At 40.5% G+C, this 27,642-nt stretch overlaps 1 long non-coding RNA gene across 1 annotated transcript; it reads left to right on the forward strand.

Moving 5' to 3' along the window:
- The first annotated feature begins 440 nt into the window (after positions 1-440).
- Positions 441-26,209, forward strand: LOC122862031. Its single transcript, XR_006374621.1, has 3 exons — positions 441-1,082; positions 14,919-15,058; positions 25,182-26,209. It is a non-coding gene; the product is annotated as an uncharacterized LOC122862031 (long non-coding RNA).
- Positions 26,210-27,642: the final 1,433 nt, after the last annotated feature.

Here is a 27,642-nt window from a genome sequence, read left to right on the forward strand (position 1 = left end):
GACGGTCGGTACCACTTACTGCACCTGCCTTACAGTACAGGTAGCCTATTGAGAATTTCGGGACCGTGTAAACCCCGATCAGATGGGCTGTTCCAACATCAGATGGGTCAGATTTTTGCTGGTCCTGCTTCTGGCATCGGCCCAAATTGCAGATGGCCAGTCCGAGCCTGAATACACGTGTGCTCTACCTCTAGATGTATGTTATACACTCATTACCAGTGCGTAACAAGTGAGAAAAGTGGGATTATTGTGCCTTTATGTGGTTGTTCAAACTAATGACGAAAACTAGTGTTTGATACTGTGCCCATAATGAAATAAAGTATGAATAAAGATTCTGTGAGTTTTCTTTACTTAGTCTTTAAAAAAAAAAAGTTTTCTTTTAATCAAACAACGAAACAGACAACCCCACACAGTCAGGGCAAAGACAGAGATACAAACCGTACAATAAAGAGTTATAAAGTTGGAGTGAGACGGTTAAATAATAATAAAAAAAATAAGTAGGTAAATAGATGAATAAATAAAGCAAGAACACAAAGGATCCAGACTTGGACACAACAGGTTTATTAAAGGGTAAATCAGATGACACCGTGGTCATTTTAATAATAAGATTTTATAATTTTATAACTTTGTCACATAACTGACAATTTGAGTTTCCTCAAATGAGTGAAACAGCGCCCCTCTGGGTTGTAACGGCTGGTGAATGTCTGCCAGTCTGTGCGGTCAAACGAGGCGTTGCACCCTCATGGTATGGAGGTGTTGCGAAGAAAACAAAGTGAAGTTGCATCTTTTCATTATAAAATAGTACGTGGATGCGGTCACTGTCAAGCTGCTGATAAACCGAGAATGGACAGGTGTCTGAAAAAGAAACCCTGAAGTGAATTGTGAAGCCAGTTAAACTCACTACAAACAATACAGTTAAAAACGGTATTTAAATGAAACAACACAGGAGAGTTAGCTTGTTCCCAGTGTTGCTAATCCTGCTAGCTAAGTGTTTTTGAAGGGCTAAGCTAGCAGCAGATGGAGAGAGGAGTTCTGCAGTGGGACGTTATATGATGTGGACACTTCATCTCAAATCAAATAACGTGAGTTAAATACATCTTTTGACTGTTTCTGTGTCTGTCTCTCTCTTGACCACTGGTTTCTTCTCTGATGGTTAAATGTCTCTCCATAGTTGTGTGTGCAGCCTTGGCTCCATTTTAACAACAGGAGTTTAAACTTCCAAAACAGATTTGCAAATAGAGCATTGTACAACATAAAACATTTTGTGAACAGTGAATTTTAATCATTGTTGCAATTTAAAATGAAACAATTGTTCTCAAATAAAGCTGTCAAACAGTAATTCTTATCAGGAGTATGCAGTGGTCATTTTTCTCCAGATTGTAGAAATATGAGAAAAATGCAGTTTTTAAGTCAGTATTTGAAATGATGCAAACTAAGAATGACATTTGAAAACTTTTTTTCAACTTCACTGAACATGCTGCATTCCTGTAAACATGGATAATGAAGTCTAGAGTATGACTTTACACTGCGTTGAGAAAATCAGGAGAAATTAAACTGCACCTGTGGTTCAATCTAAACCCAGCTGCTGTGTCCTGTGGAAACCACTAGAGGTCATCCTATCTGAGTTTTATAAACCTGCTTCAGACCTGGTCTAACAGAGGTGTTAGCTCACAGAGTTCAGTACAGGGACAGATTTCATTGTAATCATTTCTAAAAGTAAAAAATGTTCACCATGTATGATCTTATGAAGGCAAAAACCATCATAACTGTGAAACTAATGTAACTGTGTAATTGGCGTCACATCTGCTTCAGTTTAGTTTTTTACTCCAGAAAAGAGTGTCACTGATTATCTGACAAACTGATAACTCACAATAGTTCAAATAATTATGAACTAATGCGACACTATAAGTCCTGTACCTGTCAGTAATGTCGGGAGGTGAGACACGTGAACTGTTTATTCATTTGAGGCTGTAAGTAACAGAAAAAACAGACATGTAATGTAACAGATGTATGTAATGCAATATATTTTATAGGTTATTGATACTGAAGTAGATTGTAAGTTATAATTATAGGGGCAAAATATTTTACAATATGATTTCCATTTGTATTAGGCCACCTGAGCTTTAAATAATTTTGAACTTAATTAATTCTGCTTTGGTTGTTAAGCTACCTGTTGACTGTGTGTGATTTATTTATTTATTTAGAATATTTGCCTGTGCAGAGGGGCTGCTCGTGCTTGGGAGAATTCCTTCATTTTTGTATTGTTTTTAAGTTATGCTGTATAATGAATCATTGGCATTAATAAGTAACTAGTATACTGTAGGCCTTGTAGGCACACCAATCATATAGATAGAACTGTGTAAGTCATGTATTTAATACATGCAATGATACTTTTTGATGTGAACATCAAACTTTTCAATCTGTGAATGTTTTTAATGTTCAGTACTGAGCTCTATGTGCATCAGTGCTTTAACTGGCCCCTGCATAAGAACAGCTTACCCCAGTCTGGCCCCTGTGGTTTAAATGGTCCAGAGCTAGGGTCTGACCTAATCCGCAGCCCCCTTGTGGGCAAAAATTAGTTGTGGGCTCCATAGTTTTTAATTCCCCACCGTGCAGATTTAGGGAAGAGAGGTGGACTCATATATACGTTGACAATAATTCACAAACTACATCACTGATTTAATTAGAATAAGTTATTTCCCTGATGAAATGATTACACCGCTTAGGCTGCAATGTTAGGCTACTTTTTCCTTGTCCCCCTCTTCACTCATATTCTTTCAGAGAAAGAAAGTAGTCGCTCCAAAGACTGTAAACTGTGATTCAAGTGGACGTTGAGGGGCCCTGAAGGAGGCTTGTCTCGTCTCTTCTCCCCTCCTGAGTCCGACTAATCCAATATGACTGCTAATTAGATCATTCGAGTGTCTGCCACCCTGTCTGCGGCCCGCTAATGCATTATTACCAATACCTGCCTTAACTGTTAGGATGAAGGAGCGCTTCTGTGACGAGACAGGAAATAGGAGAGATGACGAGTGTCTTTGAAGCATGCCAGAGGGGGAGGAAGAAGACATTTCCTGGAATTAAATGTTGCGAGGATGAAGATCAGAGTCACATGATGGCTGAGAGTTTTTAAGTGAAGGTGAAGGTCTGTAGCAGTTGTACAGCTGATGAAAGTGAGCTCTGAAGTGTTTGTGATATCGAGGCCTTGTGCGCATCAGAGGCTGGGAGAAGATTTGACGTTTCATGTCAGGATTAGATTCAGTGATCTGTCATTTCATATTTCACTTTTCTTTAATAATCCAGGAAGTGCATTTCCTGAGTGTGCATGCTCTTTCTCCTGCACTGATCTGCTTTTTAAGGTTTCACTGATATGTGGTTTTAACCTTCTGACACACAGTTTTCCCCTTTTTGACCTTATGAAGCCTTAACATTGGACAAATCATCTTAGTCCACTGGTGGTCTGACAGTCTCACATATATATTCTCATATCAGCTTGTTCCAACTGTACTTTGAAGCTATATGACGGTTACACTGAGTGAAACATTCAAATTCAAAATGCTTTTTATAGCTGCACCATTCCATCAAATGAAAATATAGATTTCTTGTGCATAATTTTAAACACATTTCACCCAAATAGACATATTTGGTATCTTCAGCACTTAAAATGGTTACAGGTCACTACGGTTATTTTTAAACTACAGCTGTGAAATAAATGTAGTCTTTGTGCTGCTGCCGCCAGGAGGTGGCACTGTTGTCTAGGCAAAGGTTCTCGGTTCATGTGGAACCGATTAGTGTTTAACTTTATTCAGCTTGTGTGAATCCATCTATTACATACTCACACACACACACACACCGCTCTTGCTTGTTGTCAGGTATCAGGTGTCAAACTACCAACCACACACACTTGAGGCAGTGTCGCCACAACACCTGAGAAGCTGAGAAACCCCCTCGGAGCTCAGAGAGGAGGACAGGACAGATGCTGCTGTGCTGAGAATAATAAACTTTACTTGCATAGACTTTCTTAAAACAGTCACAATAATAAAAATAAGAGAAATGTGAAGTCCAACCTGAATTAGTAAGGAGGAGTTGATTAAAAAAACAAAACAAAGATTCATTTTTGAGGAGATTATTTTGAAGCAACCTCCTTAGATTTTAGATTTATTTGACATGATTCAGTTTATCACTTTATTCGGTTTTACATTCATATGGGCATTACCCAAGAGATCACTGTTGGCGGTCCTAGGATGTCGTCCTCTTTCTATTTTCTGTATCTTTTCTAACCCGGTTCAGTTTTCTACCCAATTCTTCTTCTGTTTATTGTTAACAAACTGCAGCTGCCAGAGATGTTAAACATCTTAATTTTAATGTTCACAAGGTTTTTACCAGAGAAAGGCTGGAACCAGGCAGTTTTGCTTAAAAAATGGCTTAAATGATGAACAGATTATCAAAATTGTTGCTAAATATTTTCCTGTCGATGGAGTAATTGATTAAGCGTTAAGGCTGTATTCTGTTTTATGTGTTCTATTGTCCTTTTTAATTGTCAAATGTTGTTCAGTCTGATAAAACAGAAAGATTGTTTTAAACATGGATGATGCACAGACAGAGTTGGTTTTTCACATATGAAACATTAAGTTAGTCATCAAGTTAGAGCGAGGATTATAAATCGAACACCCCTAAACATTGCCACCCTTTAGCAGTCCGTTATTGATTGTTCGAAAGCGCAGTTTGCGGCAGCGAAGGCTCCGCTGCCTGCTGCTACCTACCTATTACAACGAAGTTCAGCGAAGACGTAGAGAGAATTGCACAGCTCAGAGGAAGACCTCTCCTCTTTATCATAGGGGTACCCTCTTTGTCTTTATGTTCTTTAGCTAACTTGCATTTATATATATATATATATATATATATATATATATATATATATATATATATATATATATATATATATATATATATATATAGGACCGGATATCTTAAGGACCACTAAACTCTATTATAAGATATTAAATTCCACACTGTGCCAACTCACATACACCAAAAGTGACGAGTTTGCTGTAACGTTACATCAATTCGCTGTCGAAATTTCCCCCCTTGTGGGCGTATTGTTGGATGTCCCCGGGTAGAAACATCAGTAGCAAAAATCGGTTTAAATTCACGGTTTATTAATGAATGTATGTTAGCCTTATGTCTACATGGTATGGGTTTTTACTAGCCTATGTTTTCTGTTATGATTTGATTAGCTAAACTAAATTTGTTTGTAATAAGCTAATAGTGTTTGCTACTTCAGCAGTTAACTAACATAGGGGACATCAATAATCTTCACCAGTTTCCTCCAAGCACGACTTTTCCTGTCATTATTTTTGTATTGGGGAGATTATATTGGAGATTTTGACGTTATATGTATTGTATTATATGTTCAATAAAAGTGTGTAAGTCTTGAAGCATTTTATTAAATGTTATTCAACATCTACAACTGTGTACAAATATGTGTCTAAAGCCCTTCTTGTGTCAGTGGGCGTGCTAAATAACTTCAGACGGCGCAAAATAAAACTCATGGACTTCAGAAACCTTGGGGGAAACACTGAACCCCCCCCATTATTAGGAAAAACTTCTTTCTTCTGCTATTTGGTACACAATTTCTTTGAAATGTTCGCACACAAACACATTTTACCTGAATATGTAGAAGTATATATATAATGTAATTATTTTTTTTATGAATTTTGATACATAGCAGTGTCTTGTAATCCCATGTGGGACGGGCCAAGCGTTTGGCATGCCATGGAAACATAAACAAACTCACTAACTAGCTTCTGTGGATTGTTGAAGTGATTGATTCATTTATTTGTGGTTGCAGTTTTCTGAAGTTTATTGGACTTTATTTTGAAGTTCCATGTGTTCATTATACGCACAGGTGCATGAGAGTGGGATTTATTGTTGGTATGAATTAGAGTGAATGTATACTGTATAGTATTATTCACCTTACTACTGATGACCACCACATGAAGAGCTCTGTGAAAAAGAACAACAGAGTTAATCTCACCCGCTCAGGCCTACCTGCTGTCGCCGGGCGAACGCTACAGCGAACGTACTGATTGGCTATCGGCCTCCGGCTCCATTGTTGAGGCCGCCCTTCTGTTGTCTCATACCTCAACAGCTGTAATGAGAGAGGAGAGGCTGGGAGGGGGGAGGCGGGGGAGGACTTTTTCCCCTTCTGTAGGGAAGCTGTTGAGCTTAATGTTTAATAAGCCACTGGACACAGAAGGAAACCTGATCCTCTCCGGAGAGGGTGGCGTGTGTGTGTTTTTGTGTTTGTGTATTTGTGTGTGCTCCCTCTCCGTGCATTTGTTGTGTGAGTATCCAAGCGTGCTGCATTATTCTCTGGTCAATGTGTGAATCAGATACACTGTGTTGATTGGGCTCTCTTGTAATCGACTCTTTATTCAACTCAAGGCCGGCTAGTATTTCTCCTCAGAGCCCAGCTTCTTGACAAAACGGAAGACTCCTTTTTCTTTTTGTCTTTTAAAGCTCAATAGATCAATATCTTTATTAACACTGAATCAATGACTGCAATATGTGAAAGATACAGTCGCTTGTTTTGATGAACCCACGGGGAATTATCCCCAACTCTGCAACAGAGCTTTTTAGCCTCCTTAGCTTGCTGTTTTGGTTTTACTGCACATACAGACTCATTTACACCTGCTATTAACATGGATAATAAAAAAATGCAAAAAACGAATGCTAATGAGAGATGTAAATGCAGAATGCAGATACTGAATGGTATTGGATTGGGCAGGCTACATCTGGAGGTGCCACATTTAGCCATTTAGCGGCTCAGTTTGCCAGATCACTAATACGATTGCGATCTGTGTTAGTTGCATGCAAATCAGGTTTATGAATGAATGATGAATAATAATGTTGCTCCGTCTCTGCTCTGTGTAAATAGGCAAGTGTTTGCTAACCTGTTAGCAATAATAACTTTAAAGGGCTTTCAGGGCTGTGCGTCTGTCTGCTTGTATTGGAGTTATTAAAATTGATTATTGCAGCTTCAAGGTGATGTCTTGTAATGCTGGTGGCTTGCTTGTACTATTATCATCTATCTTAAAATATCAACATGCGGGAAGGTTTTGATCAAATTGAGGGAGCCTAGGTTTTGTCAGAAAACATTTAGGCGAGTAACCACCAAGTCCTTCGGTGTACAATAAAAACACATTTCATGTGTAGTGGCCCTTTCATTACTGCATCTCCTTAAAATGAAAAGGAATACAAATCTCATGTGACTCCGCTTAACGTGACGACTTTTATCCTGTTGGGGGGAAAAAAGTGAAAATGAATGTTCTTTTCCAGCAGCTGCTGGATGTTGAATCATCGAGTTTATTGTTTTCCCATTCATCACAGCCCCGCTGCATCTTTTACTTTATATCTCATTGAAACCTATTTTATTGTTTCATCCCTAACAGTGGAACAACTGTGTCACTCCCCTCTCCTTTACTTCCCCTCTCCTGTCGTAGGATGAAATGTAATTGCCATCCTTCTCAAATGAATCATATCCTCTCCTTTGCATCCTTCACCTCCTTTTATTTGCTCGCATTAAAAACGGCTGCTTACAAGCCTTTTATTCTGTTTCAGTAACAAGTTTCTCAGCCTTAGCCTTCTTAGCTTCTGCACAATGGCTAAGTGTAACACCATACTGTACAGCTACAGTACCTTAAATCTATCCATAATCCATATAGTATATTATGCAGCATGGTATTGTGCTTCTATTAATTCATTTGTTTTGGAGTGCCACATGGTTTCTGTGTGTTTTTTTTAAAAAAGTAAATCTTAACAAGCTAGAAATGCTTATACGGAGTCATCTGTGTGACTCCATCCATTACAACAGCTGATGGTTGGCTAAAATGTTGCACTGCACCTTTTTCAGTCCACTTAAAAGATATTTTTCATGCTATTTTGACATCTTCGTCACTATCTGCTAAGTCGGACCGTGAGATCCAGAAAAAGATAGTAATAGCACCTTGAGTCAAGTGTTTTGTCAAACATATTGGGTATGTTTTGTCAATATGAGTTGCTATTAATATACATGTAGGGATTATCAATGATCAGCTGTGTGTTTACTGAAAAATAATGCATGGCAATTTATGGAGGGTTACTTATACTATGGCCAGCAATCAAAATATAAGTAATGTTTATTCATATTTTAGGGCAATATGTTCTTCAACTGGCATTATGTTTGAATAAAAGTTGGATGTGCTGAAACTAGAAGTGCTCCATCTCTAGGTATTTATTGAAATGGGTGATGAGGACATCAGATCTGATCAGAGCTGTGCAGTTATCTGAAATTAATGCACACTCTCCAGCCAGTGCTCTCCCTCCACAGCTGCGTGCACCACAGCAGCTGGACACACACTGAGGCTACAGTTGTAGGCACCAGCCAGTTAAGCGTTTATATCAACCACATGGTGTTTCGCTGGCGGTAATAATACAGCTTTTACTCATCAACGGTCACACTGAATGGCTGTTCTGCTGTGGTCACGTGTCCTCTGTTGGCTGAAGCCGATGGCCTGCCTCCTGTCCTGGGACTTGGGTAGAGTTACAGGGCAGCTAAAGCCTCTGATCTATTATTCATCTACTCATGTCAGATATTACAGGGGAACAGGGTGATGTGGGGAGAGGGTGCCATGCACTGCTGCACCACAGGGTCAGGAAGTGGACACAAACAGGCTGACAACCAGATAGACAAACAGGCAGCCAGACAGGGACTGTAGGGCTCTGTCCCTCACGATGCATCTGTCACAGTGTCCCCGAAAACACTGTCGTCCCTCTTCTACAAACGTCCCATCTGTTTCCCTCTTGTTGCTTTCAGTCCAAACTTCAAGAGTGGCTGTAAACTTCACTATAAGTTCATTAAAAGCCTAATCCCTGAAGCCAATATAACCATAACTTTAACTTATCAAAGACAAGTGTCATTTTTCTGTGCTAGAGGCTCTGAGTCGGGCCAGGTCCAAGTTATATTCAGTCTAATTGGGTTGGATAGGATCCCAGTGTATTGCCGTAGGTCTCAGGTCTGTGTGTCAGTATGTCGGATGGTGCGTCGCCATCATCTCAGGAAAAAAACGTTTTTCGAGGCGAGACAGAGAGCGTGAACTGTGTTCTGGAAAAACGATGTGTATTGCTGCTCTGTTGAACCATGGCTGTTTTTTTGGTGGTGCATCATGCTACTGCCAGAGTTGGTGTTCTTTATCGTGTCTAATTATCCTGCATTTATTTACACACATTAGGTAGGGGTCCATTTCGGATCGGGCCTTACTTTCTGACCTGTGAAGATTTCTACTTTCTGCACAGCATTCACAAAAATACGTCACAGGCTCCAAAGCGAATCTGAGGAAACCTGTGACAAATATGTCTTCCGCACAAATGCACAAAAAGCTAAAAGCTATTGAAGTATATTTATACGTGCCTCTTGGTGTGTAATCATTTACTTTGACTTTGCTTAACTTGCCTAACTAGGATACAGGGCAAAATGTGTCTTAATGTCGATAGGGGCCCGCAGGTCATTTTTGCACTAGGGCCTCGAGCTGATTAATCTGACTCTAGTTTCACCAAATGTTTGTAGTGAAAACTACATGCAATTACACGTTAACGCATGGTAGACGAATGTAATGAAAAAATTACATTTTGCCAGCCGTCACATCGTGAACAGTTAAGCTAACGCATTTTCCGCCAAGTTCATGATATGTATGTACAATATGTATGTTCTTTAATAAAATTGTCTCTCGCAAGTCTCCCAATAATAGTTGTCATAATGTGTTGTGTCGGTTATTCTGTAAACAAATACAGATCATTTCAACGCAGTGCTGTTTTTGCTCTCTGATTTGATGATTAGGTGACTATTCCCACAGCAGACAGTAGGCCATAGAAGAGAACGGCGTTGTCATTGTCATTGTATTGGCTTCACAGCATTTAGCAGTGGAATAGAGACCTCAGGACTTTGGTCCAATGACGGGCCAGGCCGGACACCAACCAAACGCCCTCCTGTATTCCCAGTGAGATCTGGAATTAGCAGAGCACCCGTTGCCTGTGTGATCCATTACTCTGTACGCACAACATGTGGAGGAGGGGGGAGAGAAGACGGTCCTGAACAGGGTGAAAAAAAAAAAAGTTAAAACCTGACCCTGTCCCTGCACACAAAGCCTAGGGGTATGTGAGGGGTATGGGAGCAATAATAGCCCTGCCTAAAAATAAAAGGGGCAAAATGACAGTGGAGGATACCGTTACAAAGAGCTCCAGTGGACAAATAGGAGGGCTAGCGCTTTGAAGAGTTTCTCACAAAAGACGGACCACACACTCCCCTCCCCCCCCAACCTCCTCCGCCCGCTCTGCTCTCCCTCCGATCAGGTTCCCATTATTGGCGAGGCCACACGGTGGAGAGGGCAGGAGGGGTTTGAAATGCCTGTCAGAAGCCGCTCGTCTGTGTCCGGCCTCCGTGGCTCATCTGAGGCACGCAGGCAGCGGGACGGCATGCACACACTCACACAAAGGCAGACAAACAAACACATGCATACATGCCTAGTAATGCTTTCTAGTAGTACAATATTCATTCCCCAATCCATTCTAAACCTGATCCTGATCATAACTGGTAACCCTTTCCTAAACTATATTAATTCATTCATTTTCCACTTATTCTTGTTCAGGTTCGCAGTGGGTCTAGAGTAGGGCCGCACCCATAGACTGTATATAAAGATGGACGACGTGTCTCCTCCCACTGTACAAAAATGAAGCCAAAATATCGAGGATACGGGAGCTGCCATCTTGCTCTGGTGACGTTATTTGGAGTCTGCGCAGTAGTGATCAGAGTTGGAGCTGCAGGCGCGAGCAGGGCTCAGCTGTCAATCATGACGTGAAACCCTTTTTATAGCATCAAATAACTATTTAAAACCAAACTTATAAGAAAAATGAACACTTGAACATATATCAGCGTGGTAAGAACTACCTAAAATGACAGAAACCATCTTTGGGGAAAAATGTATTTGCCGTGTACTTTGGCTTTTAGTTTGGCTCACGTCCCATCCGCTTACATGGAGGGGGCGGGGTTTATGACCTATACTGCAGCCAGCCACCAGGGGGCGATCCAGATGTTTTGGCTTCACTTTTGGGGAGCTGTCATGTTGTCCATCTTTATATACATTCTATGGTTACCCCTAATGATTATTTTCATCATCAATTATTTAATGTATTGTTTTTATTAACCATGCTAGCAGCATGGCTCAAGGGTGAACTTCTTTTGGATGGATTTGGAAGGCCATGAAATTTGGTATCCACATTCATGTTCCCTTCAGGATGAATTGTTATAACCGATGATGCCCCGACTTCTCTTCTAGCGCAAGTCAATATTTTAATTTGTTTAATACTTTTGTTTATGGCTAAACACCTTCGATATTATTCATGTTTCACTGGATATGTGAAAACTTTGACCTGCTGATGGCTCTGGAGGAAAAGTTGAGATCACCAAAGTCAGCAGGCTTCATCTTTTGTGGATCATACAAACTTTCGTGCAATCCAGCCAACAGTTATAGAGATATTTCATTCTGGACAAAAGTGGTGTTACGACTTCTTGGCATTTTCAAACCTTCTTGTGCTCCATTAAGAGCTCTGTCAGGCTAAATTAACTGCAAGTGACCCGACTCTCAGAGCAGCTGCAGATACACTTAATTTCAGTATGTAGCTTAGAACCAGATGGGTGGGAATTTAGTGTTTAAAGCGAGTTGTCACTTACAGGAAGGTAAACTGAACAAACTGAAACAATATTTTCCTGTGATTGAACACTTCTTTGCTCATTGTATTCTCTAATATGGTAAACCACACCCATTTAGTAATTCAAAAGGCTTAAATAAACCATAAAATGTTTTCATTCTCACAGACAGAGTGACTGACAGAGTGGTTGACTAATGGTAGTGACTGAGCTACAGGTGTGTGTATGTGTGTGTCTGTCAGGGTGCCCAAGTGTTGGACTAGGTCCACATGTCCAGGCATGTGTCCTGCTCTCTGTGTCCCACAGTTGGCCTCTGTAATTAGGGTAATGGCCGTGTGCACTCCCACCACCACTCTGACATGAGGAGGACAAAGTTGCCTCCAGATGCTGATGGAGTGTAGTTGCACAATAAGTGATGGTGAGAACATCAGGATCAACAAGTGCCTTCGGGTTTTATGTTTTGTTTTGGTGACATAAATATAAGGTAGTGATGGGAAAGATTTGGAAAAGTTAAGATAGCAACTGCAGATGTTACTACTGCAGATGTTTGTATTTACGAGAACAGTCCACTGATGTGGAATACACCTTCAAATTTTCTATTAGGTCAGAGTTCACGAGTTACGCTGTTTTTTTAAAATGTCAACTTTTTCTTATTCAGTCATTTCAGTTCATTCAGTTCACCACTTCAGTTCCATGCATATCGATTACCCATGTCAGATTTCATCCTCACGAGTTCTATTTGAAGGCAGCATTATATCAAACGTAATTTGTACACAGAACTATCTAGAATGGGCCGTGGTTGCTTTGCTCACGATGGGGTATAAAATTGTGTTATTGTTTAAGAGAGAATTTGGTTGGGGTTTAACTGCTTTAAACATTGGACTTATTCACCATCTAGTCTCTAAATTTGTCTGTCTGCTGTTTGGTGCTGAGCAGATTCTGTACTTTGGGTTTTTAGAGCTTTTTCTCGGAAAACTGCCCACTGAGGCCGAAAGGGACGCTGTGAGAGCAGTGAGAGCGAACCAAAACAGGCTGAAACTTGCTATAAAGCTCTGTAAAGAAATATTGTCATTTGATACATTATTATTATAAAAAAATATTGATTTAAAGCAGCTTTAAACTGAATGCAGTGCATCACTTCCCAGCTTCAGTTAAATTAGCAGCAAGGTTTTCTCAAGGACAAGCAAGTATTTTCTTCAAGCATCCAGTCTGTTCTTGAGCAAAACACTGAATCCCAAGCAGCTGCTGTTCTGCAACTAACCCTCACCTCTGACCTCCCTGTGGAGAGTGGACAAATAAAAGGACCATTTTGCTAAATGGTCCTTACTGGTAAACTTTCACATTGACAAAGATACTCAGAACATGTCACAACATATGTGTACTTAATGAGGTTACACACCTGTGGCCTATTTTTGGTTGCCTAATCATCCCTTCACAGAGTCTTGACTTTAGAGAGAATACAAAGACACTGAACCCTTATTAGTTCAGTCATAGCTTTAAAAACTATATTTATTATGATGTGTAGTCACTGCCTTAAATATTTGAGTTTTCTTGTGTATTTGAAAGGATGCAGTAAGAGCAATAGCTCGTCTCCTTCTCCATTTCTTATCTCCTGTTCCTCCCAGTTATCTTGCTGGATGCGTTACTTATCCTCAGTTGAACTGAGCCACTCACGTAACTGCACCTTAAATGAGTCACCTCTTTCCTCTAAGTCCCTTTTTTTTTTTCTAGATCATCACATCCCTGGAGGATTTGGTGGTAGGTGACATCATGCAGGGTCACTCAGGGTGTTAATCAGAACAGTTCGTACCGCGGCGCTCCCTTGTTCTCGTCACAGCCTCGTGGCAGGTGCTTATCAGGCCCGCCAGCCGGACCACTCCTTCAGCTCGGAACCAGACCGGCCGGGGGAGGATACCGTGGCCCACTCCCATTTTCAACACCGCATTGTTGTGACTGGCAGTGTGCTCCGCCAGATTGAGATCTTGTGGGAGAAAGTGTCATTTCCTTAAGCTAAACCCACCCGAGTGCGGCCCGCTGCCACCTTCTTAAGAAAGCCTGGAACGTACATTTCCAGTCCGTCTGTCACTCAATGCAACACAAAATGACCATGTATTAACAATGCGGCTGCACCCTCTTGAGATCCTGGCCACGATAAACACACATGCACACACCCACGAACACATGTAGTCACACTGCTTTGGCTTTTTGACCTTCAGTTCCCACAATTTATTCTCAAATGCTGACTGCTGTATCTGTGTTGTTCTAAGTAAAAGTTATCTTTACCTTTTATCTTTTTTGGGGGGTTCCTGTTGGAAAGAGTGACAGAAATAGGGAGCAGAGGGCAAATGAAAATGGGGAAGAAAGAAAACATAAATGCTTCGTGACGAAAGGCTGAACTAAATAAAAAGAAAAGGGTAGATTATAAATGGAACAGTGTACATTGACAGTGCAAAAGAGGGAATTCTCAGGTTTCCAGCCAAGTCAGGCTGACTGCAGCAGAGTATCGGCACACTCGGCTGTGTTCTGACCAAATGTGAGCTGGCTTAGGCCTACGTATGGCTACTGGATTTGTTCAGGTTTTGAGGGTGTGGACTTCAGCCAATTTGGGCTGAAAATCAGCTGAAGTTAGCCGCACTCGGGCCATCTTTCTAGTTGCCAGTGTCGGCAACCGGAATCCAACCAGCGCACTTAATGACTGATGTTATTTATCTTTTGTCTGGAAACTTGCGCTGGGTTTAGGCTGCTGTTGGACCAAAAAATACCCAAAAGTGATGTCTTATTTAGCTTTATTTCAACAATAGTTTTAAAAATTCACATTATTATTGAACCTATGTGCAGACATTTGCAGCTTTGCGTGCAGCTTGTAAAACACAGCTTGCTGAAAAATAGAAACGTGACCTGTATTTTTCTTCTACGTTGAATCGTAGTAATGAGTCGAGCCAGTCACGGGTTGTTTCGGCTTTTGGCTTTTAAGTGGAACGTTACACGTTTCAGCTGTAGAGCTTTCATCAGAGTACATAATTACTTTCTACTTTTTAATTAGTACAGGTTGAATGAGATGAGGTTGGCGTTCTGCACTGACTCTTTTCATTATTTCTTTTCTTCTTTTAGCACAAAAAAAGAGAAGCAAGGTTCTCACCCAACATTGAAATTAAACTCTGTTTTTTACATTTTGTAGGCCCGATCCAAGACCATCATACTATGAATCATTATCATGCAAAATCAAAGATGGCAGTGGATTTCTTCCCCGGCCCCTGAGAGTGCGTCTCAGCAGCAACTTGACACTATCCAAGCTGCACCAACGCTGTGATCCCACCGGTACCTACGCCACACAAACTACACATCCTTTGAAAGTTAAAACATTATTTTTCACCTAGAACCAGTAAAACACATGAGAGGAGACATTTCTTTTTTTTAATATAATGCTACATCCATGCTCAATCAAATTCAAGGTCCTCTTAGTTCATTTTGTTCCTGGGCATGCCTGCTGTCTATATCACGACCTAATGGGGATTCAGAGTCACAATAGGTTGGTATAGACCTTTATGTAGGGGTCCCCTCCCTCTGTAGAGACATATTAACAGGCTTCTGTGACTAATGGATGTAGTGGGATCTAATTTAAAGGATGGAGGGTATCAAATCCACGCATGCACAAAGACATTAAAGGACGTCCTTCGGGAGGCCGCAGAGTTTTGATCCCTGCCGCCCCCCATGGGACGCCTAGCCATTCATTATGTCGGATAAAAACCAGGACAAGAAAGAAGAAAGTACAGTATGCTGTGCTTTTAATGCCCCTGTAATTTATCGAACGATACACAGCGTTTGGAGTCTAGATCATCATCAAGTATCATGTCTCAGACAGGAAGTGTAGTGGGTGTGTGTTGTACTTTGTTTTGGATGTGTGGTTGTGTAGATTATGACCCTCTAAGAGAGGAGAGTTTAAGAGAAATAAGTTGGTAAATAATGGTGCCATTCTGGGCTTGTTTTTGTCCCATTTAAAGTACTAGTAGTTCACATTCACCAAACACTTTTACGATGCAAACAATTGAACAATTAGTTTAGCAAGGCACTCATTATGAGTTGCTTGTAATCTTAACTATCCAAGATTTCCAGCTTGTTTTACAGTAGCATTTCATCTAAATAACTGTATACAAGTGCTTGAAGGGTTAGTTCTCCCAAAAAAGCATTATCCCGCTTAATCCTATTGGTATGTAGCCATCCAATGAGTTTTGATTTGAAAACATTCACATTACAGAACTCTTTCCAGATGAAAGGTGTTCACAGCAAAGTAGTTGATTTATATTAAATACCTAGAGGCCTTTCTCAATACAGAATATGCCAAATTCCAGCTTGCGTTCCTGGGACTTTGAACCCTAAAACTCCTGAGAACTCGTTGCTGTTTTTGCATTAAGCACCAGCTTGTATTGTGGTAGCGATTTTAGACAGTTTAGATTTTTGTCAAACAACATTTTGTGTGACAAAATAATCCAAATTCAAAGGTCCAGGTAGCTTTTTGAGAGCTTTCAACCACGTCGACCTTGAGCTGTGGTCAACCCAATATCCTCACTCTAATTTATATTTACAATAAAACAAGCTGGTCTTGCCCAGGCCCCATTATTTTGTTAAATTGATTACGTATTTAAAATTTAAACAGTTAATTTTTCGCCTAAAAAAAAATCTCAAATCTAAATTTGGAGACAGTAACAGTTGTAATGCAACAATTCTAACAGTTGTGAGTCTCCGCCATCGCCGCTGGTTGATGTTAAATGCATGCTGGGATACTTTTCTACCCCAATTTCAGACAAGTCAGCTCCCAAAATATTTTCGATAAAATGGGTGAAGAAGGAACACTTTGGACCTTTTTTCTTTGCTAAATGCGGACTTTGAATTGGAACGGTACTTTTGCCGTGACTGATGACGTTTCACAAGAACAGACAAGAACACAGATTGAGACAGACCACAACATTGTTTCCTGCGAGATATGAAGCTGTTTCATTTTTCAATGCTTTGAGCACCAAATATGAAATTCCATTTAACTCTGATGTATTGAGGTCAGAGCAGAAGTCTCAAAGATGGTTATCTCAAAACCTCAGCAAATGAAACCAAAACCACCTACATGGCTGGATATTTGAGTTATTGGGAAAGTATGTAGTTTTTGTGATTCGTGTGAAGTGACCTTTTACTGCCTTCAAGTGACACTTCTCTAACGAGGTTAACTGCTGTTGTAAATTAAAGGAACAAAAAGTGTAAAATCTGGAGACTGTCATGTGTCATAGGATGCTCTGCAGTTACACTATCTTATCAGAATTCCAAACACCTGCTTTTAGCTGATTTGAAAAGATTGTAAATCAGAGAGGGCTGCAGGCCTCCACATGCTGGTGACTACACCTTGTAGCTAATCATCCATAGAATGCTTTGATCAGAATTGAACGTGAAAACGATAATGAGACATGTCTTTGCTTCATTATGGCATTTAAAAAATTACTTTGATTAAAATGACAGAATGGCCCCAGGGGAGCTACAGTTCTCAGAGTATAGTAGTTTGCATATAGTGATGAACTTCTGCTGTAACTGTAAATGGTATTCTTGTGCATGCCTTTGTGTTTCTTTGCATGTGAGTGCCTATGCTTCGTGATAGACAGCATGGTGTTTAGTACAGTGATTTGTGGTGTAGAGCAGTTATGACTTTGTGTTTTAATTGCTCCTCTGCAATGCTGCTGCTCCTGCTGTTGACAATGACATGCCCAGCCCTTCCCTCTGCACGTCGCAGTAGGATATTTTCACAGGAGGTGGGCACCTGCCTCAGCTTCCTCACTGATTGTTTCCAGGACCGGGGGCCTCTATAGTCCTGACATTTTTTGCACTGAGGTAACGTTTCCTTGCATTATGGTCGCAGAATAGCTCCCCTTGTCCATTGTGCTGCACGTTAAAACTCCTTATGGATTCGTGAAAGTGGAGGGAGGGAAGGGGGGAGATTCCGGGGAATTCCAGTGGCATTCCTATCAGATTGCCTTCCTCACTCTTTTTTCTTTTTTCTATCAGCATAATCAGTGCAGCTCTGTGGTGTCAAGGCCATGTTAGAGCTCTGTGCTTAACACATAATATTAATAAGAACTTACTGCATACTTTTGCAGCTTGATGAGCGTCTAAATAAACAGTGATCAAAAGTCAAGAAATGAGAAATTCCGCTAGGAGAGAAAAGAAATGTTAGGATATTCCTTTCCCCTGAATGTTTTAACAATGAACCAAAATCTTTAAACAGCAGGCCGCAAATGTGAAAATGAAAATGAAAATCCCAGTTTTAAAAAAAGAGGGAATTAAAATTATTTATTAAGTTTAAAATTAAAGTACTCAATTAAAGTACTACCACAGGCATGGGAGCAGTGCTGAAAATGCCTTACGAACTGACTCCTTAGAGGAACAAGGATGTTTGGGTTTTCCCATCCCAAACACAAACTTAAAATGGAAACATTAAACACTTGAATCATGCAGCTATGAGAGTACCTGCTGCATCGAGTTTCAGAGCGATTAGACCAAGAATCCTCCAACAATGTGCCCGCAAATAATGCTGCTTCTCCGCTGGAGACAGATAAACAAAATCACAGTTTGAAAAGGCTTCTTATCTGTGTTGACAGTAAACAGAGAACAGAGAGTGTGCAGCAATAGAGGAACAGAGATGGAAGGTCAGTCTGAGTGCTGTCGGTGTGATGAGGGAGCAGCTCAGGTCGGTGTGTTTACCCCGGTGCTGCTTGGTTTGACTTAAAAGCCTCAAAGCCAAATCCACCTCCCCGTCACTGACCATCCACCCATTTACTAATTCATCAGTCACAGACAGTGGTGGACAAAGTACTCAGAACCCTGACTTAAGCAGTAATCCCACAATTTAAAAATACAAGTGAGTAAGTGCTGCGTTCAAAGTTTTGCTCAAAGTATTAACAGCATGTTGCAATGTTCATGTATCAAAGTACTCATTATGTAGCGCACTGCAGCTTAAGAGACATGAAGACAACATCTTCATCACTTTGACAACACATAGAAAAAAATCCTGCAAATAAATAAAACACAAGCAAATTAAGACACACATTCACCAGTCGCACTGCAAATACAGAAACTCACAGAACAAAACAGAACTATGTTCAACACAAAAGAAGTTTCTGTGAATGTAAAAACTGATGAATGTAATTTGTTTTCACAAAGTTGTAAGCAAGTTGTAGGTTTATAGCCAATATGTTTAGTAATATTGGAATCATGCAATCACAATACTGTAAATATTGTTACCTCTAACACCAGTACTGCTTGTCCAGGCATGATTATCATTTGAAAAATGTGAATTTTCTGCTTACAGTTGTAAGTTTGAGTAGTGTAGGTACTGTCTGCAAAATACAAGTGAGTGCGCTAACATAGCTAACAATAGTCATAACATTCAACTCATCTTAGCACATTATTATCTTGAAGCGACTTCTCTGTAGCTCTCCATGCATGTATTATTGTGACAGGAAACAGGAAGGATAAAGATTTTAAGGGACAACGAATATGGCAGCAACACCAACCACCGATTCCCAAAGCTTGATATTCTTCCTTCATAGTAGCTAACCAGCTATGATTGTAAGATAGCTAGCCAGTTAGTTAGCAATTATCAGTCTCTGGTTGGAGCTACTGAGCTAGCTAGATGATATAATGAAGATGTAAGTTTAGAAAAAAATATTAGCTAGCTAACTCGAAGCTGACATGTTGAAATCATTTTCTAAATGTACTTTCATCATCATTTGCAGCTCTTATAGTCAGTACAGGAAGCATAAAACTACCTTCTCTTCACCAGGTGTGATTCATGGAGCTTTAAGCTGTTGTGAATTCAGATATTTCTTAAAATATCTTATATTTCAAATCATAGTTTTGTCATTTTTATTCTGTTTTTGACACCTGACCAAATCAGGCGAGCTCTATAGTTACTACTAAGGGTTACTACATCAGCTGTAAGGTTCAACAGCAAATTCTGACATCCACAATTAGACTTTGCAAGATTACATCAGATAACTTCTAGTAAGCAATGCAACTCCTAGACTACCACCTGATTGCTCCCATATCCTTTATGAATAATAGAGAAAAGCTAAATAAAGAAATAAAAAGCTGGCAGGAAAAGTATTTCTCTTTTTTTAAGACAAGGGCCGGATCTGGTCCAAGTTCAGGAGAAGGTTGGACAGAAGGAAACTTCAAGTGTTTTGAGGAGATGGCTCCTGCTTGGATCAGCTCCAGAGCTTCAGGTCATTAGTTTTCCTACAGTACCTCTGATGTTTATCACTGCAGCCCTAAATCATCTTGGCATAGACTTCTTGTTAGACTACTTATGTAAGTAGCCCTACGTGTTACTTGTCAGCAGCAAAAGCCATGACATAAGAGTGAAATGTTGGGTATGCATGAATTTTTATCTTTAATTTGTCTGAGCATAAAGGCTGTAAGTTTGATATGTGATGTCTTTTTCTACAGTATCTGTGTCCCTTCCACATCTGTATTGTATGTGTTTGTGTATTTGTGTGCGTTCGGGTGCTCCAGAGAGCACACAGGAACATTTTCCCACTGCTCCGTGGAGCCGCCATTCTGTTGTCGCGAACCCGCAGCCACGCTGGTCATTGTATTTGTGTCCTGTGTATCACTTCCTGCGTCAGATTGTGGATTGTTAGCGAAACAATGGTGTGTTTCGCCTTGAAAGAACACCTCAATCATTTACCACTAGGCTGTAAATGCAGACATATACAGCGCTGTTGCCCTAGGACAATATGTATTTTCCCGCTTGTGCTGTCACTTGAATGCAGCCTGAGCCGGCAGTCGTGTAATGCATTATAATTTAGATATGAGCATAGCGCTGATTTTTTTTTTTTTTTTTTTTTACAACATCTAAATACAATACAATGAACTGCAACTGGCATTCAGTGTTCCCCATCAAGTAACAGGGCGCCAAGTTTCTAAACCCTCCCATTTCTGCTGATAAAAGAAAGCAAAAAGCAAAAGAGAAAGATCTTCTCAAAGATAATGCAGACAACAATTATATTTCCAGTGAAAAGAGAAGATTTATGTCTTCTTCTGGTGTTAAAAAACAGCCTGTCTATGAAAGGGGCTTATTTCCTGTGAATTCAGCCAGTGCAGGGTATCACCTACTATACTTGAACAGAAATATTCGTGTGAGCCAAAGCAAACATGCCCACCTCCGCAAATATGCAGTCAAGCACACACATGTCGCTCCTGGTTGTGGTTGTGGTTGTGGTGATGGTAGTGAGAATGAAGCCTCTCCCGCATCCCAGCTCACCTCCCACCGAGGATGTTGTGCAAAAAAGAAGAGAAAAAAAAAAAAAGTAATCAAAGCAAAATGTAGGCCAATGCAAATCTTTGTCAGAAAAACTAACATGTTTAGACCGAATGGCATTCTTCAGGTCAGGAAGTCAGTTTTTATTAGGCTCCAACATGTTGCTGCTTCTGCTGTGGCATGACAGCAGTCTGTTCTGAAATGGAAAGTACAGTAAGTCAGGACACTTTCTGTTGCTAAGTGCAGTATGGAAGTATTGGTATTTTCTTTTTGGAAACTGTATTTACTAGTCACTTTGCAGATTCACATTTTTACATTAACATGAGATAAGCTCATAAAATATTGGTATTGTCAGGTAAAGGTCTCATTTCAGCTTTATGACAAAATTACTTTTGATATTGTGTAAAAAGTCTTAGAAATGTACAAAGATTGGATCTCAGCTCTTGTAGGAGCAACTCTTAAAGTTACTGACCATTATTTCCAATTTTCCAACACTCTAAAAGGGATCATACTTACCATGAGTAATATACCTTTGATGCTTGAGTGCAGTCAGGTGTTATCATTGTTTAAAATAAAAAAACTAATGAAAATCAGATTTTCAAAAATCAATAATACAAAAACTCTGGTGAAAAGCTGACTTCAAAAATGCCATCTGTAATTTAAACCATAAAACTTAGACTTGCAATGAAGAGCCTACTTTCAGTTTCTACCCACCTTTCTCTTTATGTTCAGTCACAGCCTTTTCTGAGCTCTGTTCCTCACAAAGGGACCTTATTTACTCTAAACTGCAATGACCAATGTCTTTCTGTGGGAACAACTTCTGTGCATGTGAAGACATTACATCCATGTGTCCATGTGTATCAAGTTTAAACGTATCTCCTTAAATTTGAACTGATTCTCAAGTTTGAATACAATGCACAAAGAAATTCTTATTCACCTGTGAGGTTACCCAAAGCCGTGCTGAAATCTTCATCTTTTCATCAAAGAATGTAATGTGTTCATTCACACTCACACCCCATAGCAGTGAGTAGATAACACACAGAGAAAGTGGTGGTTTCTTCCATCACTATCTGCTGCCACAGCAGAGGGCCATCACAACAACACAAAGGCCATGTGCAGATAAAATACACAATTCTCAGATCTGATCGAGATGTAGATGATGCGTACCATCTGTTGGGAACCATTGGAAGAGTTTTATTCCCAAAAGGAGCTTACCACTTTTTAGAAAAAAGAAATGGACTGAATCAACTGTATTTTAAAACTCCAGCATCAGTCTTCTTATTACATAAATAGCATTTACGTGATGCTGTTCCAGTGTAGCTTACAGAAACTGAACGGGGATGTCTCATTCTGCTTCATGAAAACCAACTTTGACCAACACTTTGGTCCATGACCAGGTCTCTCAAAAACAAATGGATTTCCAGAGGATCAGTCCTAATGTTTTTGGTGACCTCCTGAACTTTCCTGTAACGCCACCAATTTCTTGCACACAAGAAATAACAAAATGTAATGGGCAGATTGCTATTAAAGCACATTAATGCAGATGATGAACACTCCATGTTTCGGACACTCTATCAGCCATCCATTAGAATTTCCTCTAACCCCACCATCACCTAAATTTCCCACAGTTCATAAAGTGTTGCAGATATATTTGTACGGAGTAAATATATTTTCATGAAGAATTCACTTTCCTATAAAAGGGAATGCTGTGTTTTAACAGCCAGTACAGCAGTGTTTTATTTTACAAACCGTATGTGTCACACTCCGGCTAGCCTTACTTTCTCTTTTTGTTGTGGACTTTTTCCCAGGAAAGTATGCATTTTCCTTGCTCTGTTTTACTTTCGGTGTTTTTGCAATACATGTGATGCTAAGTTACTGTAAACAAGTATAGTTATTTCTATGCTTTGGAGCTTAAGTTTGACTTATTTTCTTATATAAATCTGTTAATTAGAGGGAAAGTTTGCTGAGGCATGTGTATAGCAGAGCTGCTGTGTAGCTTGCAACATTAGAGTCTACTTTGCCGTGGAGCATTTTGGGGGTGAGCATTCACATTTGACACCATCAAACTCCAGACTCCCTCTCTCAGACCTCTAGGTCTTTGTGTTCAGTGTTGCGTCTCCTCTGATATCCCAGCAGAGAGACACTCAACGGGTCACCAGAGAAGAAGTCCTGACCTCTGTTGACCCTTAACACCTAAACCTGCTTTGAAAAGGGACAAGTTCTTTTTTGTACTTGTCTTTGTCTTTGGTGTGTTCATGTGTCCAGTTATGTGCTCATAAAATGCTTGTGATTAGACAAATGTTCAGCACATAAATATTTGATCTGCATGCTCACTGATCTGACTTATCAGGTGTGCAGGATGCAGGAAGGAGCCTCATCCATACCTTTTTAAAAGCTTTCACAGACTTCACAGAAAGCCCCTTGAGCTCGCGCAGGCATTAATTTGCAGTGATTACCTGTAGCTTCACAGGACCTGCAGCACCTCCAGCCAGCAATCTCAGACGGGGGCCTAATTGACACTGTCTGTGGGGAGGGGGGTTGCTGTCGTTTTGTTCCTTCCTTTTTAGAGCTGAGGGCTCCCCGCCCTGCAGAGCTTAATGAGATGTTTACAGGAGCTGGATGTGGGAACTGGGGCCCATATGCCGCTGTGTAAGATGACAGGGACCTGCTTTGTGTTTTTGTTGAGGTTTAAGTGCTGAAATCAGAGCCTTCGGCCTCCACCGACCTGCAGCGAGGTGAGAGACACTCAGCATAACATCTGCTATCAGTCAAAGTGCTACAGCATAATGGAAGAAAAGGTTTCCCTTTATGAAAATCCAGTTAAAACCCACTTGAAAGACAGTTTTGGATCTGGCTTTTAGCATGTAGGCTGACTCAGAAAGGTTCCTTAGTTTAACAGACACACACTCTCTTCTTTTTATATGGCTTTTTTAACGAATTTTAGAGCTGCAGATTCCCCTCTTAATGTTTATTAGGGCTGGGTATCTTAATTTTTCAGTTCCAGTGTCAATACTTTTTTCATTACCTTACTTGGAGGAATATAAACATGCCTTTTCTACAAAGCTGTTGTTTTTTTTAAAGAAAATATCTAACTTCTCAGCACATCAACATAAGCAGCCCAATGAAATAAAATACAGTCTAAACTAATCAAAGTTATCAGAATCCGAATCAGAAATACTTTATTGATCCCCGACTGGAAACCCTTTACTCTTTATGATTTGTAAATGATCAGGAAAAGTTTGATCACAGGTTAAGTAGACAAAGGCAAGAATGAATCACTTGATGTCAACTTTCATTACTAGACAGTTTTTGATACTTGATACTATGGACACATTTCAGTTGAATCTCAGCAAGTATTGGGTTCACCATGCTTCCATTTCTCCCTTGCCACAGAAAAAGCAAATCAATTGCAAAGCTGATTGCCATCCAGTTGCCACAACTTAGGGGCCATAGATATCGCCTGTTTGCCCAAATTAATTGATGTTAGGTTTGGACACTTCTACAACCACAATAAAGGACAAACTGAAACTTAACCATGTGTTCTAAAAAAAGCAGAGTGAGCTCTGTGTTCAGAAACCCTCTAAAGGGAGGCATCCATGAAGCATCACATGCTCAGAACACCTCAACTGACTCCTTTTAATGCAAAGGAGCAGCAGTTCCACTCCAAGCTGCCTCCGGATGTCTGAGTTCCTCCCCCCTGTCTCTGTGGATGAGCCCAAGTACCCTTTGAAGGAAACCAATTTCCGTCGCGTGTAACTGTGGTCTCGTTCTTTTGGTCATTACCCAAAGCACGTGACCATAAGCGATGGCTGGAATGTAAATTGACCAATAAATCAGTTCCCTCTTCACCACGGCAGTCCAGGACAGCATCACCAGTAATATGGACACTTCCGAAACCATGCTCTATCTTACCCTCACTCGTCAACAAGAGCTCAAGATATGTAAACTCCTTCATCTCAGACTTGGAGGTGCTGATTCTCATTCTCACCTCTTTACAAACTGCACACTGGTGGTTCATTTACTTCAATACAAATTCGAATGCAGGACTTTTTACGTGGATAATGTTCTCACTTTGTTGTTGCTATTTTTAAGTACACTTAGTAAAAGAATGGCCTTTTTATTTTTCTTCCTCTGCTTTTTCAGGCTGTACATTATCAGAACAACTTGTCATTAATATCCCTGTCAAGCCTGCGTTGCATACCATTGCAATCAGAAAAAGAGACTTGGACAAACTGACGGACAGGACGGACAGACAGGTTTAAAGGTTTCAGTCCTCCTGCCTGCTGCTGATGATAAAGGCAGTAAACCATCATGGCTCCAGTGTTATCAGACACACACCTTTGGATTAGAGCGGCTACACCTGCTGCTGCTGCTGCTGCTGCTCACACACTGACCTCAGCTCGGAGGAATTGAATCCGCCTGCCAACAAACACCTGCTCACCTGCCATCTGCCCTGTATGGGCATCTGTGATTAGTGTGTGTTTGTGTGTGTAGGCGTGTGGGTGTAGATGGGTGTGGGCTGGTCGGAATGGTGGCTTTGGATTATTGTGTGCTTGCATCTTTGTGTGTGAACTTGCGCCCTATGATTTTTATGTGTGTTAGAGGAGGTTTGTGTTTGTGTGTGTGTGTGTGTGTGTGTGTGTGTATGAGTGGACATGGATTATGAATGCTTTTGCCGTGTCCCAATTCCAGACTACATACTGATTCTAAGCAGGTTTTTAGTATGTAATGTGTTTACACTAGAATAGTGACAAAATAAAGTATAAAACAGCCAGTATGCATACTAAATACAGTCTCCCACAATGCAGTGCTCAAAGGAAATGGAGGGGCTGCTCACGGCTGAAAAAGAAATTGTGGGTAGTGGTGAAACAACTCCAAAAAAATCAAGTATTAAATCATAAGAAAAACATTTGATGTCTATTTGTGATGTTTAATTAGCAGTGATATTCCAAAGTTGCAGTCTGATTGATATCTGTGACGCTTAGTATGTAATACATACTGTATAGAATTAGTATGTAGTATGTATTTGGGACACAGCTCATGTCTTATTTGAAGTGTTTCATTGAACCTATCTGGCTCTTAATTATGCTGTGACATTCTCTACACCTTCTCTTGTGGTCCTGCATTCATGTATTTTGCTTTTAAAAGACAAATTATATATTTTGTCCCTTGTCGTCGTGTTTGCATTTAACCATCACTGCAAATCCTCCACTGAACACCTTCATCCCAATGTTACCTGACTGCCAGTGTGGAATTGTGACCAATGAAGCACTGAAGTTACATAAAACGCTGATACAATTGTTCAGGCTGAGGCCACATTTACCAGAAAACAGCGACGGTCCAGACTGAATATGTCATATTCAGTGTGATTTATTTCTGTTTACACTGTCATCAAAACAGATGATGGAGGGGAAAAATTCCGATTGAATCCACTTTAACCTGCAGTCTGAATGTAGCCTGATAGGAAACTGGAGCCTTTGGATCAGCCCCAAAGCATTCAGAAAAATGACGCATAATCCCAGTTCATTGCATAAGGAATGTTTCTACAGGCAGCATAAGAACTATGTAAACAAGGAAAATATGTGTGTGGGGTGTGTGTGATTCAAATGCACAGGGCAAGAGGAAGGTAATGCTTCATTTGCCTGTTCCAACAGTTCAGTCATGAGGTAGAGACAACTGTTTGTGTGTGTGTGTGTGTGTGTGTGTGTGTGTGTGTTCCCTGGCAGGTATGTGCAGAGGTGGAGAGTGGGCTTCCAGCCTGTCAGCGAGCTGTCAGGTGATCAAACAGTGTTTCCTCTGAAGGTGTGAGCCTTTTAAAGCAGAGGTGAGAGGAGCTGCAGACTGAGGTCAAACAGGGTTTCGACTTTCTTCACCCTGTCTACCTGCAGGAGGTCCCATCTCTCAGAACGCTGCAGAATATGAAGCTGTCTTGCTCAAAGGCACTTCAGCAGGGTGGACGCTTGCTGACATGGAAGCTTGAACCTCGTCCCCTCAGGATATTCTCATTGCTCTTGGCATCATCAATTTATAACCCTCCAATTGGTATAAAATATTACCTGTAGTGCAGGCCATGACTATAGAAAACATACAGCCTGCTGGAGTCAGTATTTATGAAGAAAGTAATGACACTAAACCTTGCAGCTGCATTGCCTTTATTTAACTCTGACCTTCCAAAGTACGTCCATACAGATTACTCTTGACTACGGATCTTAAGCACAGAGAAAGTGTCTTTGTGTTACCAGTGATACATACTTTTGCCTGTACAGCACCTTCACTGGGTGCTATAGGTGTCAAATGACATGATGCTACATGATGCAGCTATTGTGTCTTGCCCTTTATGATATATTCTCAACTAGCAGCCCAGTGTCCCTGGGAAGTGTGTCCAAATCGGACGATTCCGTGCCTCACAATTTACTTCCAATGTCAGCGTTCCCTTGCGATGCTGGAAGTGGTGTGCCCTTTATGTAGCGGGATGGAAAGTAAAGGTGTGAAAGTTGGGATGAGGGATGAGCGAGACCGGAGTTCACAGACCTGCAATTAACATTTGCCTTTTTATTAACCATAACCACGATATTTCCCTGAACCTCACCATGCTGTAGTTGCC

Source organism: Siniperca chuatsi, linkage group LG15 (genome assembly GCF_020085105.1).
Source record: "Siniperca chuatsi isolate FFG_IHB_CAS linkage group LG15, ASM2008510v1, whole genome shotgun sequence".
Lineage (NCBI taxonomy): Eukaryota > Metazoa > Chordata > Actinopteri > Centrarchiformes > Sinipercidae > Siniperca > Siniperca chuatsi.